The following is a 19369-nucleotide window of genomic DNA, read 5'->3' as shown; positions in this document are numbered from 1 at the left end:
AAAATGGATTATTCGCACTGACAGTCTCCCCACAGGTTTGAATCGCCTGGAGGACTGGACCAACCTGTTATAATTTGGCTAAACCTTGATGAACCTATGACCTTGCCCTTGTTGTCACAATTTGTAATGGACATTCAGCTCCCAATGTTGTTAACTGAATTGGGACCATCCTTATACGTTTCCTGCTGTCATTTATACCTCCCTTATGATTTACAATTGTTTTCTGCTTAACAGTTGGTGCAGGTTGTTTCAAAACTAGGTATCTTCTGTACACTCCAACTTATTCTACCTTTTCAAGTACTTGTTATTTAGCCTAACTGGACAATTCTTTATTTATTTACCACTCCCATTTTCCCTTCCTTTTGCCGCTGTATGGAGTACTTCAACCACATGATTCTGTTTTTGACATCCTCTTTATCCTATCCCTTCACACTCCTTGCCCCTCAAGATATCGCCATGACTACTCTCACCTCTGTTTCCAAATCCTTATCTTCTTGCTATCTTGACACAGACCCATTGCGGCTATGCCCATGATCTCCATATCTGGTACATCCTGCTAATTTGGGACGATTTGAACATCTCTGCCCCCATTTATTTTCCCCAACCTTATCTACCCATACTCCCCCTCACATCAATTTGCTGGGTGTAGACTCAATTAACATCACTGCCCCTACTGAAATTCACCACCTTAATTACCCATTCTTTCCCGTATACTTCTCCTTTTCACACCTGTATGCCCCCGCGGATTTTTACAATTACGTCTCCACTGACGCCTCCACATGCCACCATTGACACCTCTAACCTTAACTCCCTTCCAAGATGGCCGATTGTTTCTACTGCAATCCCGGTACTCTATGCTCATTCCCCGGGATATCGTCACAACTGTCATCAGGTTCAATTAGAGCCCTCATACACCTGATAGTCTGCTTGTACCATTGGTTACGGGCTCAAGACGTAACTCATCTATTCCCATTGTGGCCAGAACGCAAGGAGCGCTCAACTGGCACTTGCACATCCCACCTATCTAGGTAATCGTTCTCACCCTTCCCCAACCCTCTGGCAGGTATTCGGCTCTGCGCACAACTAACCAATACTCCCCTCCCTTAGGCCTCGTCCTTCTCAACCGTACTGGCGTTTACTCAGGTAAGCACACTTTTTTGCTCACCGCTGTTCTTAACCTATTACTCAGTTCCCCACATATTTAATTCTGTACTTCCACCCACAGGCTTTATCTTCTTCCCTATCGACCAACCACCTTTCTGCCCCAGACGGGACCTCCTCTCCCCTGCTCCTGACCCACTGTAGTTCCTGACCCACTGTTGTTCCAGGCTCCACAACACCGCAATTCCTTTCTGGTAAGCCTGAGGGTGGATTCATCATATGTCCACCATGCCCCTTTCAATTACCACCTAATGCAATCCTAATTTCCCTTCCCTTTAGGCCACCAGCCGGTGCATTTCAATTGGGATTCGTCTTGGTCATATACGACCCTTTTCATAGTAAGTCTGCATACAACTCCCACCACTACCCACCCCCCTGCCTTTTGCATAGCGCTCCTTCGCTGCCCTGATTCATAGCATTGGGTCACTGCTCCCCTTCCTTCTTGGCCCTAATTGACGGGCACACCCGGCCCACAACATGTACACTCTACAGATGTGCACTTGCCCTTCTACCTTTCCAATTCTTCTCACTTGGCTAATACCCTCTGCAATCACTACAACCTGTTTCCGGACTGCATTCCGATAATTCATTGGCGTAAATTCATTCTACTATCCATTTGAACCTTCAATCAATCAATTAATCAATCAATCATATCATTTCGTAAAGTGCACTTCTCACCGTGAGGGTCACAAGGCGCTGGGGTGGGGAATGCTGCTACTGCTCGAAAAGCCAGGTCTTGAGGAGTTTTCTTGAAGGCCCGCGGGTCTTGGGTCTGCCGTAGGTGGATGGGGAGGGAGTTCCAGGTCTTTGCAGCAAGATGGGAGAAGGATCTGCACCCTGAGGTCGCTCTTCGGAAGCAGAGGACTGTAGCGAGGGCGAGGTCGGCGGAGCGGAGCTGTCGGTTGGGGTTGTAGAAGCTGAGTCGTCTGTTGAGGTACTACGGCTCCTGCGTAGAGGGCGTTTCCATAGTCCAACCTACTGCTGACAAGGGCCTGGTGAATGTTCTTCTCGTTTCAGTGTGGATCCACTTGTAGATCCTACGGAGCATGTGGAGGGTGTTGAAGCAGAAGGAGGAGACGGCATTGACATGCTCAGTCATGGAGAGGGTGGAGTCGAGGATGACCCCTAGGTTGCGTGCGTGGTCGGTGGGTGTTGGAGCAGTTCCCAGTGCGGTCAGCCACCAGGAGTCGTCCCAGGCCGAAGGGTTGGATCCGAGGATGAGGACCTCCATCTTGTTCGAGTTCAGCTTCAGTCGGCTGTTCCTCATCCATTCAGCAACAGCCTTCATTCCTTCGTGAAGGTTGGTTTTGGCGGTGTGGGGGTCCTTGGTGAGGGAGAGTATCAGCTGGGTGTCATCGGCATAGGAGATGATGTTGAGGTCGTGCTGATGGGCGACATGGGCGAGCGGTGCCATGTAGATGTTAAACAGAGTGGGGCTGAGGGATGAGCCCTGGGGTACGCCGCAGATGATCTCGGTGGCTTCTGAGCAGAAGGAGGGTAGGCGGACGCTCTGTGTTCTGCCGGAGAGGAAGGAGGTGGTCCAGTCCAGGGCCTTCTCTTGGATCCCAGCGTTGTGGAGGCGTGTTCGTAGTGTGTGGTGACAGACCGTGTCGAAGGCGGCTGACAGGTCCAGGAGGATGAGGGCCGCCGTTTCTCCGTTGTCCAGCAGGGACTTGATGTCATCGGTGACATGATCCCTTAAATGACATATCTGCCCTCAACTTAATATCAATTCTATTGACTACGCTGTCTTCTTCCATGAGCACAATAATCTAGTCATTTATGCCTCACTAAATTTTGTCTCTAGGCAATTAACTATGTAGGGTCCACCACAAACATATATGACCTTGCCTTTTCATTAATTTTTATTCTCTTTCCCTCCTCGCTTTTTTTCCACACCTTTTCCCTACCCTCTCCACTTATACCTACCCAGTTTACTTCCCAGGAACTTGTTTCCTCGCTGAGTCCTGATGAAATCCCAATATCTAACAGGGATCGAAATGTCGTTGACACATACATCTACAACTCTATATTGTAATTTGTATCTAACTGTTGAGTATGAGATGTGAATCTGATTGTGACTTTTTTTACCTACATTTTCACAAATTGAAAAGTCACTTTCTAAGTCACTTGCCTGTGGTAAGGAAATCGGCTGATTTCCTATTATCGTGTCACGGCCTGCTCATTCACCCTTTCGTATATTAATTTGTGCATTTAATTGAAGTGTGATAAATGTTTCTAGCTTTCTATTGGATACACTCGTAATTCCATTTTTGATTGTAAAAATTGTGATATTGTACCAATTTACCCTGTATGGGACCATTTTTTCTCTTAACATATGTCCACCCTTGGTCCCTTCAGATTTTTAGGGTCTTCTTTGTTCACACTTTCTGGTGAAACAATGTTCTAGCTCCCTTCACAATGATGTGTCCCAGATTTTGAACTTCTGTTTGACAGTACTGCAATTTCCCTGGAGACACTTTGGGACAGATTTACAAGCCCCCTGTGCTACCAGTACGTCACTTTCCATGACACACTGGTGGTGCAGGGGGCTCCTCCATATTTATAAGGACAGGAAAAGCCACCCTGCGTGACTTTTCCTCTCCTTGTAAATACGGCCCCTTCACACGCAGCACTTAGCGTTAAAGGGGCGTTCCATGGGTGTTCCCACGCAACACCCATGGAACAAGACATATCTTCAGATTTGCGAGAAATTGTTAATCTGGAGATGCGTCTGAATGCTACGCCACTCTAGAGGTGGCATAGCGAGATGCAACGAGGAGAAATGCTTTCATTTCTCATAATTTTTTCCTCTTTCAATGTGTGCTGCATTCTACAGTACGCATTGAAAGAGGAAAATGCCTGTAGAGATTGTTTTTGCGCAGGGAGGTGCCCCTTCCTGCACAAAAACAATCCCCACGACGCAGGCATCCTTGCACCATGGTGCAAGGGTGCCTGCGTCAGCGCATGGCTGCAGTTTGTGCGCCAGCATAGGGGGAAGCACAGAGATGCAACATATTCTTGAAAATATGTAGCATCCCTGTGCTTCAGAGGTGCCAAAGGGCTTGTGGTGCCACGCTGCGGCACTTCCTTGTAGATCTCCCCCTTTGTGTTCGTTTTCTGCCAGGTGTTTAAAGAGTGTGATGGTATTGTTTTTATATGCATTGTGCATTTCTGATGCCACAAGCAAATATTCTATGTACTGAATTAGTGTAGATCAGTTCGCATTACTAGGGTCACTAAATTTCATTTTAAAATCTGGGTAAATATAGATGGACTCTCTGTATACCTCTATCGAACATGACACCATGTTAATGTTCTCTACTGGAAGGCAAAAGAGAATAAAAAATGTCTATCTTCATGCAATAGCACTGAGAAGAAAGCCTGACACGAATCAATTGTGGTAAATCATTCTGTATTACATGGACTTTGAAGCAGTATGGTGTCTGGATTCATACCACAGGATAACAGGGTACCTCAAGTGTGTTTATTTCTGATTTCTGAAAACCCATAATTGGGACTTCCAATCAATTCTCCCAGGATTCCATTTTGTAACATGTCATTTATCAATGGCTGTATTACTGCTTTTGTTACTGGGTTCAAATGTTATGGTGGCGTTCTATGGTAGACAGCATTTGATTTTACCATAATCCGGACTGGTTCTAAAACCTTTAAGTAGTCCAATGTCCTTCCCTGTAAAGTCCCAAACTTTGGCATTCAATATCTCTTTAAGGTCTTCAGGTAATTCATCAACAGAGGAAATAACCCTGTTCCAGGTTGTTTCTGAATCATTTGAAATCCACCTCCTCATCATGTGTATGGAATGCTATACTATCCGATGAAGAGTAAATTGTGCAATTTACCTTTCACAGCAAATCTCTCACTAACAAGATTACAAGATTTGAATCACAAACAACAATTTGGTGCTTCTCTTCAAATGATTCAATGGTGTCTGACACTTTTTCAGAAACTAGATTTTGAATTTGCTTATTTGTTACTTCTACAACTTGGATTGTTTTCCCAAAGATAAGTAAGTCTGGGACTTCCACTGTCCTAACAGTGAACCGAGTAGCACCAGTGTCAATGAAAAAAGATATGTGGTGGCCCTACACAACTGCATCTATATATGGCACACTCTGGCCTGCCACTAAGACTGCACCAAGAATGCAATAATCTTCCTCTCTCAGTCACCTTCACTGCGAATTCTATGAACCAGAACCATCAGTTTTAAATAACGGGAATTGTTGCAATGCATTCTGGTTTTGATTCTGAAATTGTGGCATAGCAATCTGAAAAGGATTCATATTCATTTTTGGCAATTTATTCAAATTAAATCTAGGGTTTCCCATCTGTACAGGTGTAATAGGCATTGCCGGGACTCGTTCCTTTGCTGACATCTGCATTCCCTGACCAGGCACATTTTGTATTTGCATATCTTGTGGCATTTGCATATTTTCTCCAGAATTCTCATGATTATATTGACATTCCCTCTTCCAATGCCCGATTTAAAAAATATGTGACCATCAGTAATCTTTTTCATGGCATCAACATCTCATCCAGATCCAATAACCACAGGAACACTTCTACCTCTGCCCTGTGACATAGGCATTCCTCCTTGACATCCCTGAAAACCTGTGTGTGGCATCTCAACACCCTTCATTCCTTGATTTCACAGAAAGGAAGGATTCTGAAAACCTTTCTGAGACAGCTTTGGCTGAGCCATCATGAAGTTTTCCTTCATCCCTTTCTGTTTCTTGTACAATTCATCACTACAGTATTTAGCATATCTCAGGATTCTGTAGAATAATGTATTTTGCGAGCAAATCAGGCTTTGAGGTATGTGCAAACTGATTTATGGCTTCAACTCTAGCACACACTGGAACACAAGAATCTCCATATCTTTTCCCTCAGGATGCTAGCATCCACTATGCTGCTGGTAGGCCTGCAACAATCACTCATAATATTCATGTACAGTCTCCTTCAGCTCTTGGGTAGTTCTTTTCATTTTGAGCCAATCCGGATTTTTCAGAGGCACTCTGCCATTCAAAAAGATAATAACAGTTTCACGCTTCTCCATCACTATGGGAGACATTTCTCCCTAACACTCTTGCTGACCCCTCTCTAAGCCACTGCCCTGCAGTTTTATATTCCGCCCATAAAACGGCAGGAACTACAATGTCAAAAAATGTAATTTAATCCGTCAACAGTACCTCTGAAAGTTTTATGAATCTTTCCACTTGTGCATACAACTGTACCAGCTTGTCCCTCAAATTTGGAAACTTGTTTGTAAATGCAGCCAAATCACCAGTACTCCAAGAAACATGGACATATGTACATCCAGCTATCTCCCTGAGTTGATAAACTATGGCTTCTCCATAACTCCCTTCATCTTGCTTTCCTGCAATAGCGGATTCCCTCTTTTTCTTTTCATGTTTCTTGGCCAATTTGATCCCACTTGCGAATGCACTTGACCAATTCTACTATGTGCACTCGCAGTCCTGTAATCCTCATATTCTCAATTCATGGGTCATCTAATTGAACCCTCTAGCTTCTATGCAGATGCACATTTTTTGTAAGGTCTTTCTCATACTTCTAAGAAAGTTCAGTTAATTTGTCACGAGTCACAGCAGCCCCTGTAACTTCATTGCACATGTAAATCATGTTTTTCTTTGATACTTTTCTGAATGTTCGAACTCTAGGCCCCCCTTATTATTTCTTCCAATTCAATTTTCAGTTGTGTGATATTTATTCACTTTTCTTTTTCAATCTCTGGTTTCTCAGGGGTCCCCACATCCTCTGCTTTACTGGATCTTGATGTTTCCTGAAACCAAGCTGGTATATGTCCTTCCGCAACTATTTCTTTCAATGATTTGGGAGTTGTGAGTACTATTCTTTCCCCTTGGACAAGGCCTTGCACCATTAAAGGTGGCTTCCTGGCAACTATCTATGAGTTCTGGGAAGTTGGGACAAATCATGAAGTAGATACTCCTCTGGTAATTATTTGAGTCTCTGGTCTAGTGTCTACAAATAGAGGAAAACTGACTATCACCTGAATTATGGATGGAGTACTGATAACAGGTCCTGGGGCTACATTGGGCACCATAGATGTAGAAGTCACTGTTAGAACAGCAGCTGGTCGTCAAGTTACTACCGGTGGGGCCATCTATAATATCTGCAAGGGGCGTTCAATTTGAGCTAAACATGCTTGTACTGGAGCAGTTGGCACAAAAAAAACTTGTACTAGCACCTGAACCACCGGGTTCTGCTTGGGTCATGTGTGGTGGGGGTCCTGAACTTAACATCTGTTCTAGTATTTCATCCCCTATATCAGTATCTGACTCACCCTCTTTCTTCATTCTGGAGTTTTTTTCCTTTCCTCTTAGCGGTGTCTGAAGTATGGACTGGCTGTAATCTAGTCCTGTCTATGATAGCTTTCCTCCATCTGCCATTTTGTTCATCTCATTGTGTTTTTGAGCAATTCTACGCTGCCCTACTAGTTCTCCTCTGATATTTTTCCTTCTCCTTTCCTTGGTCACTCTATCCTATGCATTAAATGGTTCATACTGAAGCGGTCTACGTGGTGGTTTCATTTCATGCAATTTTTCCTTCAAATGATCAAGAATTCTGATGTTAAATGTTCCATACCTGGAAAACTCAAAACACCCTTATTCTCAGTAATCCTTCTCCAATGCCAAAGCCAAGTGCATGTATTTAACCCATGTACAGTAGCCATTATGTATGCAGACGTACCCTCAGGAGGCACCTCTTCACCTCTGCGTACAAGAATAGTAACATCTACTCTCACCAAACTTTTAAGCTCTTTAAAGAATTTCATAATGACAATTTATACGTGAAGAAACACAATTTTCAAATGTTATCTTGTTGTTTCAGTTTGCATTGAATTTCGGCTAACCCAATTAAAAACCGTCTGATATTTCCACAGGCTTTTGATAACAAATCCAAAGTCACAATTCACTTTTAAAGCTCCAATCCCAGCGCAACACTGCTATGACATCAACTAACCACAGCGCGAAAGCACACCAATCGACCAATACCAGCCTGAATCATTATGACATTCACTCCTGGCAGCGCTCACCTTCCCTCACATTGTTCTCCATGCTTTCACACTTATAATTTTCTCAACTCTTCAAACTTTTTTTGCCATTACTAAAGAAATAAAGCTTTGCATGCACAAAAGAATCTCTTCAGCATTTGTTAGGGAATTCTCGACCAGCGTGAATGAATTCACCCAAATGAATGCAGTTCCCCCATTTGCGCAATTAGGTTAAACTAAGACTGATCAATATTAATCAATTACAACAGTGTAATAACCCTATGTTACTGGTGCAGGTAGTGGTACCTCACACACCACACCTCAAAATCTCTGCAAACAAGTTCCCAATTATTATTTTATCCCGGGATCTTTTGACCACATCGAGTTCAAATCTTTGAACACCTTTTTTAATCACTTATCAACTATTTTTCCTCAAGCACTGATTCTAATCAACATTCATCCGAATCAGAGAAAATCACAGCCATAGCACATTTGCCCTATTAATACTCACACCTTCAAACTGAAACTACCTTTGAGTACTACTTTGTCTGATCTTCAAGTTCTGGATATTGGAGTCAGGAATTTTATAATTATTGTCAGGGTACTGTTTTATAGCTCCACATAGGGTGTAAAACCTTTCCTCAGCTAAAATATTTGCCAGCATGGAAATGTTTCATACATTTTTTGCAATTAATGTTCCCTTAAACTTACTTAGGGAACTGGCAAGTTCTGCGCCTTTCTCGGCCAATGGATCTTTGGCACCGTTTCTCGAATGGAGCATTACACATCATTAGACATCAATAATTACATTTGATTATCAGTCAATAAAGAAGGAGTTGGTGAAGTTTTAAGTTTTACAAGTTTCATTTTCTTATTTAGTAGATTTGTAAATATTTTTGTTCTTTTATTCAAATTAGTGGCAAATCAATTACAGAAATATTAAAAAACAAAATTGGTTAGAACAAACAAAAAATAAACAGCATGTTCCATTCATAGAATCATCCCAATTCTAAACAGAAGGGCCTATTCTATCCTAACAATACCCATAAAGAGTTTTTTCTGGAAAATAGCAAGTAGATTTTGGAATATATTCAAGGAGCAAAAAGGAAGAACAAACTCCCCAGAAAGGGTTGTTATTGAGAATCAGCGGAGTCCTCCTGAAAATTGTAGCAAAAAAGAGTAAAGTAATAAAGAGAGAAAAGGAAGAGATCCCAGCAGTAGCTATGATGAGCATAAACAGAAATAATTTCCCTCACAAAATGTGAGGAAACAAAGGAATAAGCAGTAGAGTATGGCTAGAAACATGTACTATACAGAAAGCAGCAAAAAATGTTGCAAACAACAGATGAAAGTCATCATCTTCATCCAATGATAAGCAGTCTCCTGATGGTCTGTCGTCTTTGTCCTCCATTCGCATGGTAAATATCTACACTAACATGTAGTCAGTTAGAAATGGCTGCAACGTATTATAAAAAGTTACATTTATGAAGGTTCTCATGAGAACCTTTTGCAAACCTACTCTTTTAGCTGTCTGGTTTCTCACCATATAAGAATGAGCTGTTCTATGAAATGAAACATTCAAATTCTGATATGTCCTGGCCAGATCATGAAATGCAAGCTACAGCAAGCATTATCTCCTCATTAACCCTTTCGATGCTGATGACGAGCTCAGCTCGTCATGATGCACAGTTGAGCTGTGCTGATGACGAGCTGAGCTCGTCATGAATACAGCCTAAGTGCAGTTTCCAGCACAGGGGGGGAAAACACCTAGCAGCCAAGGTGTTAATACTCTTTGCTTACTATGCTTATGTGACAAGAAAACAATCGAAGGACAGTGAAGCCATATGGTGTGAGGAAAAAGAAAGAATACATTTTCTCACGACATAGCACATTTCATAAAAAGGCAAACCCTAGAGTTGGATTCATAGTTAAGTCTCTGTTTGATTAACAGCATTATTTTTCTTAAAGGGACAGCATTGAATAATTGAGCAGTGTGGCTTTGAAAGTGGCGAGTGACAGATATGAACATTTTCTACAGGATATAAGCAACATTTTCACTTTTGCAGGTTAAAGTAAAGGCAATCAGGAGTTTACTTGTGAAGTGTGAGTACAGCACTGCAGCTTTATAGTACTGCACCAGGCTATTTACAAGTCAGAATCAGCGTCAGCATATGCTGTATCATATCTAAAGCTGCTACCTAAAACACACCACTCTGGCTAGCAGACAATATCAACATCTCTGACGGTGAATGCAATACACAGAGATGGAGCATTGCCAGGCATGAAGCAAGGAAATGCAATTAAGAAAGAGCAGAAGGGAAATCTTCTTTTGCAATGCAGAGAATTTGACTGGCTTATACGGTATCCAGGCAGTACCTGAAGAGCTGATCTGGCAGGTCAGTATGTGGGTCAGCTTTGTGGCTGTTTTTGGGCCTGTTTTATGTTCTTGAAATAAAGCTGTAACTCTGAGAAATACCAGGTTAAAGGAAATCACTTAGCACACTGGAGGCACAATAAAATTGGTGCTCAACTCTGTGCTGAGTCTGTGAAGCCCATCATGATACAGGCCAAGATGTTGAGAGGCTGTTGCTTAGGGTCTAGGATTTTGTATCATTCAGTACTTATCTAGATGATTTAGGTGGCAAACATGTGTGTACCCAACATTCCCCGTGGCTGCTTGCAGAACTAAGGGAGACATGACTTCCACTGTATGGTCTGCTCACGTAACGTACCGTCAGTACCTCAACTTTCCATCACCTCATTTACTGGCTGTTTGATCTGCTACCTTCTTATTTTGTTCAATAATTTAGTTCTTCACCCTTTGTTATATCCCCCAGTCTTTCTCAGACCGCTCTTCCAGCCCACACCAATGGCCAGGAGCATGGTTTGATGTGAAAAGGACATGAGTACAGGAAACTACAAATTAAGTCATTAAAGATTATAGAGAGGTATGAATATAAAGAGTTCATGATAGTCTTACCATAGAGGAAGGTTCAATAAGCGGAGGGCATACAGTGGAAATATTTCAAGTATGCTTCAAGGTGTGGTGACAGCTGCTGCATTCCAGATTGCAGCCTGCTAGGTTGTATTATTACAAAAAATATTGCCTGAGAGAAATATTGTGTCCTCTCTATTGATGAAAATAATTGTTCCAGCAAGTTTACTTATTATTATTTTTGTAACCAATAGTTTTGACAATATTTCTGTCACACAATATTTTGGTTACAGTATTCTAGTATTGTAGTGCATACATGTACTCAGGAACCTTCCTCAGGCAGGCCTGTGGATGGGCTAGTTAGTAGCAGTTACACTGTGCTTAAGATTACTATAGTAACTGCTGTGCCCACATGGGCTGTGGAGCTATACAGGCCATCCTTACTACTAAGCGCAAACCAGTAGCGCCCTGTGGTGGGAGTGCTGCAGAGCATTGACGCGGGGCGGGGAGGGGCAATGTGGGGGTAGTAAACCCAGGAATACGGCTGCACTACGAGCCACTACTGGCGCAAACTGTGCTGCCAGGTAAAAGAGCAGGAAGCCACACTGTTTGCATACACAGCATTTGAGTACATGTAACATTGAGGTCACTTCCACTACAAATTCGTTCTCATTTATAAACAAAAATGAAGGCATATTTTTCAGTCACATCATTTTTTTACTACAATATTCTAGTACCATACTGCTTGCACTTGTTCAGGCACTTTTGCTAGGTAGGCCAGTGAGCTGGTTAACTGGTTGGATGGTAACAGTTAAACTTGGCTCAAGATTCTTCTAGACTGCATCCTGCATCAGAGCTGCAGAACCCACCCAGGCTGCCTTGACAGTCAAGTGCAAACTCTGTCACCAGGTAATGGAGAGGGAAGCCACAAAACATGCATACACAGCATATGACATGTAACATTGAGTCTACTTCCAAATCAAAATATTTTCTCACAAGGGTGTGACTGAACCACCCGTAAGATGGCAGGGGCAGCTGAAGCTCCGTGCTGCACCAGGGACTCTCCTAGGCTAAGAACAGCAATATTTCATATGTGGGCATGAGCTGAGCAGGACTGTTAAGCAGACAAGGGGGATTCAGGTATTTTTTGTATTTGGATGCTTTTCGTTTTCTCCCCCACATCTCTTCCCCTCAAGCTCCATGGCTGCCATTTTGTTCCATGTAAGGGCATTGACACTTTCTTTCGCCTGTGCTGCTCCTATTTGTCTTCTGCACAGAGAATGCAGTAATCAGTAGTTTAAATGCTTTTTTGAATCTCTGAGCCATTTTCATTTACTAACCATTGCTTTATGAGCCCTATTTGTCACCTGCTTAACTGGCTCAGCACTACTGAATTACAGTGCATGATTGAAGCTGCAGGAGGCCTGCCACTTGCCCTTTTCTGTCTAATTATAGTTTAACTGTGTTTTGTCGACTGGTTGCTCATATTTAACGGGCATTTGTTCATTATTATGGAACTTTCTTGACACTAAATGAGAACTGTTATGCTTTGGTGAGGTGAATCCTAGTTGCTCCTTGGCTGGGCCATTCAGCCATTTTTTCCTCTTCATTCCTACTCTCTTTCTTTAGTAGATGCTGTGGCTTTATACCTGGGAATTATTTTGTTGCTCTTTTCATGTACTCTAGATCTTTCACGTCTTCAAATAAGATTGTGCATCCCCTCTGGTGCCTCACGGAGTTGCCTTTTCTCCTCACATACTGAGACTTCTTTGTCTTTTGGTCAAAATGTGTCGTTTTCTTCTGATATTATGCCCTCTACATACAAAGATGTCATTACTGCTACAAAAAAACAAGAAGGACCCTGGTTCTCCAATAAAGTCTCCTGTGCTGCTGACTCTGGACGATATCATGTAAGAGATAAAGCTTCTGAAACCTTTTGTTATGGAAACCAATTCTACGCTTCAGTGAATATAAGAAAAACGACCCAATCTTGAATCCAGGGTGTCAGACGTAGAACATTGTGTAAGTAATTTACAAGATGCGTCAACTAAGATTGAGGGCGTGTTCAAAGAAATAGCACTCTTAAAGCAACAAAATAAAGATTTGGAGAACTGCAATCAACGCAATATTCTAAGAATTTATGGTATTCTTGAGTGGGCTGAGGGTTCGGATGTGCTCACCATCCTCAAGCTACACATTCACAAGATTTTCAACATTAAGGAATATCCATACCTTAACTTCCAATGTGCTCATAGAATTGGCCCCAAATCTTTGGCTGCTTCAGCTTCTGGTTGTCCAAGAGGAACAGCACAATGTTTGGACTACACTGAACTCCTTATGGTCTCATCAGCAGTTAACCAAGAAAATAAATGCTTTGGTCTGGCAATAGGGTATTTTTCGCACAACTACTGCCAGTTAAAAGGAATTCCTCTCCTGTTCTTTTTGCATTACGCTCCATGAATGCAAGAAACAGCCTTGTATACACCCTTACTTTTTCAAGGGTGACTTACAAAGAACAATCACTCTCATTTGATTCTCCAGACAACCTATGAAAATTCTTTTTTCAGCACAAGGGAGAAGAAATGGAACTCGGGAAGTATTGAAATGTTTCTTGAGATGTCCACCCATTGATGTTTCTTTTCGCATTTTAAATTGTCTCATTTTGACAGTTTTACTTATTTCTATTTCTGCCAGAAATATTTCTTGTCTTTTATTTATTTATGTATTTATTTTAATCTTACTTTTTTCTTCCCATATTAATAGTATTTTTTCCTTTTAAAAATGTTTGTTGTCTCACTCAGACCCCTTCCCCAGCTGCATTTTCACCTACAAGCTTCCCTTCCCAAATGCTATTGTACATACCTTATATAAATTTGTGCTTTATATTATTTTGTCTTGCTAATATGTTTTCACCTTATCTTTTTGGTCTTGTCTTATGTTTTCAATTTGCTGTGCTTCTTTTTTCTCACACTTCTCCATGGCTTTTCCATCCCTTTTTGTAATTGTTTATACACTGGATGTATCCAATGTTTTCTATGGTTGGATCCCATAATCTTATTTTCTATCTCCTTTTTTTCTACTTTTTCATGTTTTCTCATCTTCTTCCTTTTCTTTCTCCTTTTGGTTTATTTGAGTTTTACTGTGGATATATAAAATATTTCTACTTGGGGTTGTTTCAATGTATCTTTCATTTTGCATTGTAACTTTTATTGATTGTTCTCCTTTCATATTGTTAACAGCCTGTGAGTAGTGTCCTGGAATGTAAAGGGTTTACACAATCCTATTAAGAAACAGAGAGTGCTTGTGCATTTATCCAGACTAGAGTGCAAGATTGTTATGTTGCAAGAAACTCACCTCACTGATAAAGACATTCACTCATTGAAGAAACATTGGGTAGGACAGGTATTTTTTTCCCTGTACATCAGAATAAAAATGTGGTTATTACCTCATTTTATTAGTCGCTTCCCAAATAAGTTGAAAAAGAGGGAAAGGATGGGAATGAAAGATGGCTTCTTCTTCACACCATTATCAATATTATTACCAATCTCCACTTTAGTATATATACAGCCCAACTGGCGTAGATGTTCAATTTTGGGATCATACATCTCACATTTTACATGAATCTTCTAATAGGTGGGGACTACAACCAAGTTATGGTCCCCTTCACTTACAGAAAATATCTTGCTAATAGAATGCAGAAAACATTTTAAAAAATGCTGTACAATCAATGAGATTGGCGGACGCTCAGAGGATTTATAATCCAGATAACCTAGAATTTACTTTTCACTTCCCCTACACATAGTTACAATGTTAGAATTGTTTATATATTTATAACTCCTCAACTACTCCCTGTGCTAGTTCACACTGAGATTTGATCTATTTTAATATCCAGCATGCACCTGTTTTAAGTGACATGCACATTTTTTTATGCATCCTATAAACCAAAAAGGTGGCGTTTTAATAATTATCCATTGAAAGGCCAATCTTGTATAGATAATTTTGAATTTGTTTTAAAGAATTATTTTAAATCTGATATTAATTTGGATCTACCCTTCCATATCATTTCATACGCCTTTAAACCACTGGCTAGAGATCATATCATTAAATAGGTTGCAGCTAAGAAGCAAAAAGCCCTTAGAAATCTGCGCTTCTACTCTTGTCTATCAAACAAACTTGAGCATGAGTGCTATACAAATAACAATGCAACTACTCCTAAACTCCTCATTCTGACTAAATTGGCCTTTAACAAAAAATCCATAGAGCAGGTAAGTTGTTGGCGAACTACCTACAGTAAAATCCAAAATATTATTATAGATGACAAAGGGGTTAATCATTTCAAGGATGAAGAAATATGAAAATGTTTTGCTGACTTTTATGATAATTTGTACATGCCAGAACTCTCCTCTTCAGATGTTGCTCTAGACTCCTTCGTTGTTTCTGTTTGTCCTCGCTCTCACCTGCCTCATGATTATTCACTATTGGTCAAAGATTTATCCATTGCTGATCTCAAGTCTGCTCTTGCCAAATTACCTAAAGATTTTCGCATATTTTACTTCCTCATCTCCTCTCTCTGTATTAATATTCTTTTCACAATAATGAGGTTAGAGGTACTTTTCTTAGAAGCAATGTTACATTTGATTCCCAAAAAAAGACAAAGTCCTTTCCTCATGTGCTTATTATTGACCTATCTCCCTCATTAATTTAAACTGCAAGATTTTTGCAAAAAGTTTAGCTCTTCAACTTAACCAACTCATCCCTGACCTTATTGGGAATGAACGGACTAGGTTTGTTGAGGGAAGACATACAGCTGATAACTCAAGAGCCTTCTTAAATATTATACACCTTGCTTCTAGAAGTTCTTCCCCTATAGCGGCTATCACTTTGGATGTGGACAACGCTTTTGACCTTGCCCATTTGAATTTTATGATAAGAGTTCTCAAATGGCACGGCTTTGGCCCCAGAATTTTACAGGATTAAAATCTGCCTTATTCTTCACAAACTACTTCTGTTTTTGTTAATGACACTCAATATTCATATTGTTCTCTTCAGCAGGGTACTAGACAACGCTGTCCTTTATCACCGTTACTTTTTAGCTTATTTCTAGACCCCATTTTGCATTCTTTGCGTCATTCAACTTCCTTTCATGGTTTAATTTATAAACACACAGAAATCAAATTTACAGAATATGCAAATTACCTTATCATATATGTCTTTGATCCACTAACCTCATTACTCACCTTTACTGATCTCTTAAACACCTACCCTAGTGTATCGGGTTACAAATTAAACTTTACAAAATCACAAGTACTCCCTTTAAATATATTCTGTTCATAAGAAATGTTACAAGATAATGGTTTTAAATGGATTCCGATTACACTGAATGTCTAGGGATCAAATATTCCTATTCTATCACTAAAATCATTCAGATCAATTTGGAGGATGTTCTCCAGAAAATATTACATATCTCGGAGAAATTATCCACTCTATCTATCTTGGTGGGACAGACTGCATACATTTAAGATGATGATGCTCCCGCCATTAATTTTTATCAATCTATGCTACCATTTAAAATCCCCTCCCTTAATAGCTCCCTTAGTACATTTTTATGGAACGGATGAAAAACTTGTATGTTTTGATCTTCGATCCTTTTTGTGCAGACCCAAGGAAAAGGGTGGAGTTAACTTTCCTACCTATATCATTTGTCCTTTTTAATCAATCAAGTTTTACCTCACTTTCAGTCTTCTGGTGAAACACCACCAACAGTTGGCATTTTTTGCAAGATTTTCAGATATTCCCTGCCTGTGCCCTTTCAGTCCTTGGCTAATTTTCCTCATCCTCCATATCCTTTTGTTTCACCCATCGTCACTCATTCTATTTACACCCTATTTCCAGTCTTCACCAAGTCTCTTACACCCCTCTCGGCTTTGCTTGAATCCTCTATATGGCATAAAAAAATATGAAGCTATCAAATCGAACTATTTTCGGGAAAGCTTTGGTTGCCAAAGGGATAATGCAGGTCAAACATGTATTTCAAGGTATATTTTCCCTCTCGTCTTTAGATCTCTAAACAAAATTTGGCCTTTCAGCTGCCTCTACTCTTAAATATGAATCACTAAAAAATTCTATCATGCAACATATCTCTATTCTTTCACAGACTTCTTCCTCTACACCAGATTTGTTCCCAGCACAATCAATCATTTCACCACCCTACAAGGCCTCTTGTGTATATAAATATCTTTATTACTCTATACCAAATTGCCCGAAATATGAAATAGAACCTCTATGGGAATCAGATTTACAGTACTCTTTTTCCAGGTAATCCTGGAATTCCATATGGCAAAAGATACAACACACTTCTTGGAATCCTAGAACTAAACAAACTCTATGCTACTTTTATTATACACAATCCACAACTCCTACCTCTATTTGTAAATATAACACTAGCCTGTCAATCTCATGTTGGACTGCTACAAACATACCTGCAACGTTTTTGCATTCATTTTTTTCAATGTCCTACCATTGTCTCTTTCTGGAAGAAGATTTGTTGCATGATTTAATTATATGTTTGGTTAATTTCCCTTTCGAGATCACATTTATTTTTGTGGGTAATCCCTCTCCTACTCAGATTGTAGCTCGTAAATTGAGTAGGTTTGCTTATTGCTGTTGCTTTTCAAATCATTACATCTAATTGGAAACATGCTACCAAAGTAACTTTTAATGGCTGGTGGAATTTACTCTGTCACCACCACAGACTTGACTGAGCAGCCACTACCTCAACACTGCTACTTCTTGAGAAGAACTCTTTTTGGTCACCTAATACTACTTATCTCTCTACTCATCCTGCACAGATACAGAACATCAATCCCATTTTCCAAAGTTTTTTTAAGTTTATAACATTGAAATGTAATTATTTGTTGTTTTCTGTACCTGCAATGCCTTTGTTCACTGATAATATCTACTACCAGCATACTTGATAATTTGTATTATTCCGTATTATTTCCTCTTCTGTTTTCTTTCCCCTCATTCCTTCCTTTCTTCGTTTTTCTATCTTTCTTTCGTTCCTCTTATATTTTGAAACATACAATGTGGCATTATTACTATAGTACTATTTTAATTAATTGTTTCTTCTCCCTTGTCTGTGGTCTGTATAATGCATTATTTTTAATATAGGTCAACGCTCAGCCTGTATGTATTGTTCAGCATTAATATGGTTATATAACCCTCTTAGTCTAATATCGTCAGATATTAGACATGCTTTATTAAGACGTAGCCTTTTTGAAGTAATCATTACAATAAGGCTTTCTTAAACTCACAAAAAAGATGTTTCTCACTTCTTGGTTTGTATTATAGGACCAAGGGCCACATGTATGAAAGTTTGGTTTCGCGATTCTCAAATAGCGATTTTTTGGGAATCACTATTTGCGAATCGCAAAATTCTATGTATGTAGGATGTGCAAATAATTTTGCAAATCCTACATATTCCTTAATTGCGAATTTCAAATTGCGATTCGCAATTAAGGAATTAAGGAATACCTCCACATTCCCAATGAACGGGAAAACATTCTCAATTTGCGATTCTCTGTTAGAGAATCGCAAATTGAGAATGCAATTTCAAGGGTGGAAGGGTGTCAAAAAGACACCCTGTTGCACCCCTGAAATAGGCATGGGTGCACATGTGGTGCACATACATGCCCTAAGGGCATGTATGTGCTTCACATTGCACTTTGAAAAATAAAAAAAAGTGAATTTTTCAAAAAAATCGCAAATTACCACCAACTTGAAGTTGGTGGTAATTTGCGATACCTTATGGCCAAATTGCACATTTTTGGTGCTTCTTACATTGCATTTAAATATCACAAAATGTGCGCTTCCCTAAATGCAATTGCAAAATAAGGAATCGCAAATTTTGCAATTCCTTATTTTGCACGCAGATTTGCCTCATACATACCATGAAGCAAAATTGCGATTGCAAATGCCGAAATTCTGCAAATTTCGGCATTTGCTATCTCAATTTTGCTTGATACATACGGCCCAAAGTGAATTTATGTACGCTATCCAAATGTGCAGGGTGTACCTACAGGATGGTGTTTTTTTTGGAGTTATCACTCTTTTCGTCTGAATGAGGAATTGAATTGAAAAAGGGAAAAAAACAGATTATTACAGCAGAAAGGTCTGGGTACAGACACGAAATTGGAATTGTTTTTCTTTTTACTTTTATG

Source organism: Lissotriton vulgaris, chromosome 4_1 (genome assembly GCF_964263255.1).
Source record: "Lissotriton vulgaris chromosome 4_1, aLisVul1.2, whole genome shotgun sequence".
Classification (NCBI taxonomy): Eukaryota; Metazoa; Chordata; class Amphibia; order Caudata; family Salamandridae; genus Lissotriton; species Lissotriton vulgaris.
The sequence above is the reverse complement of the archived record's forward strand: the minus strand, read 5'-3'. Positions refer to the sequence as shown.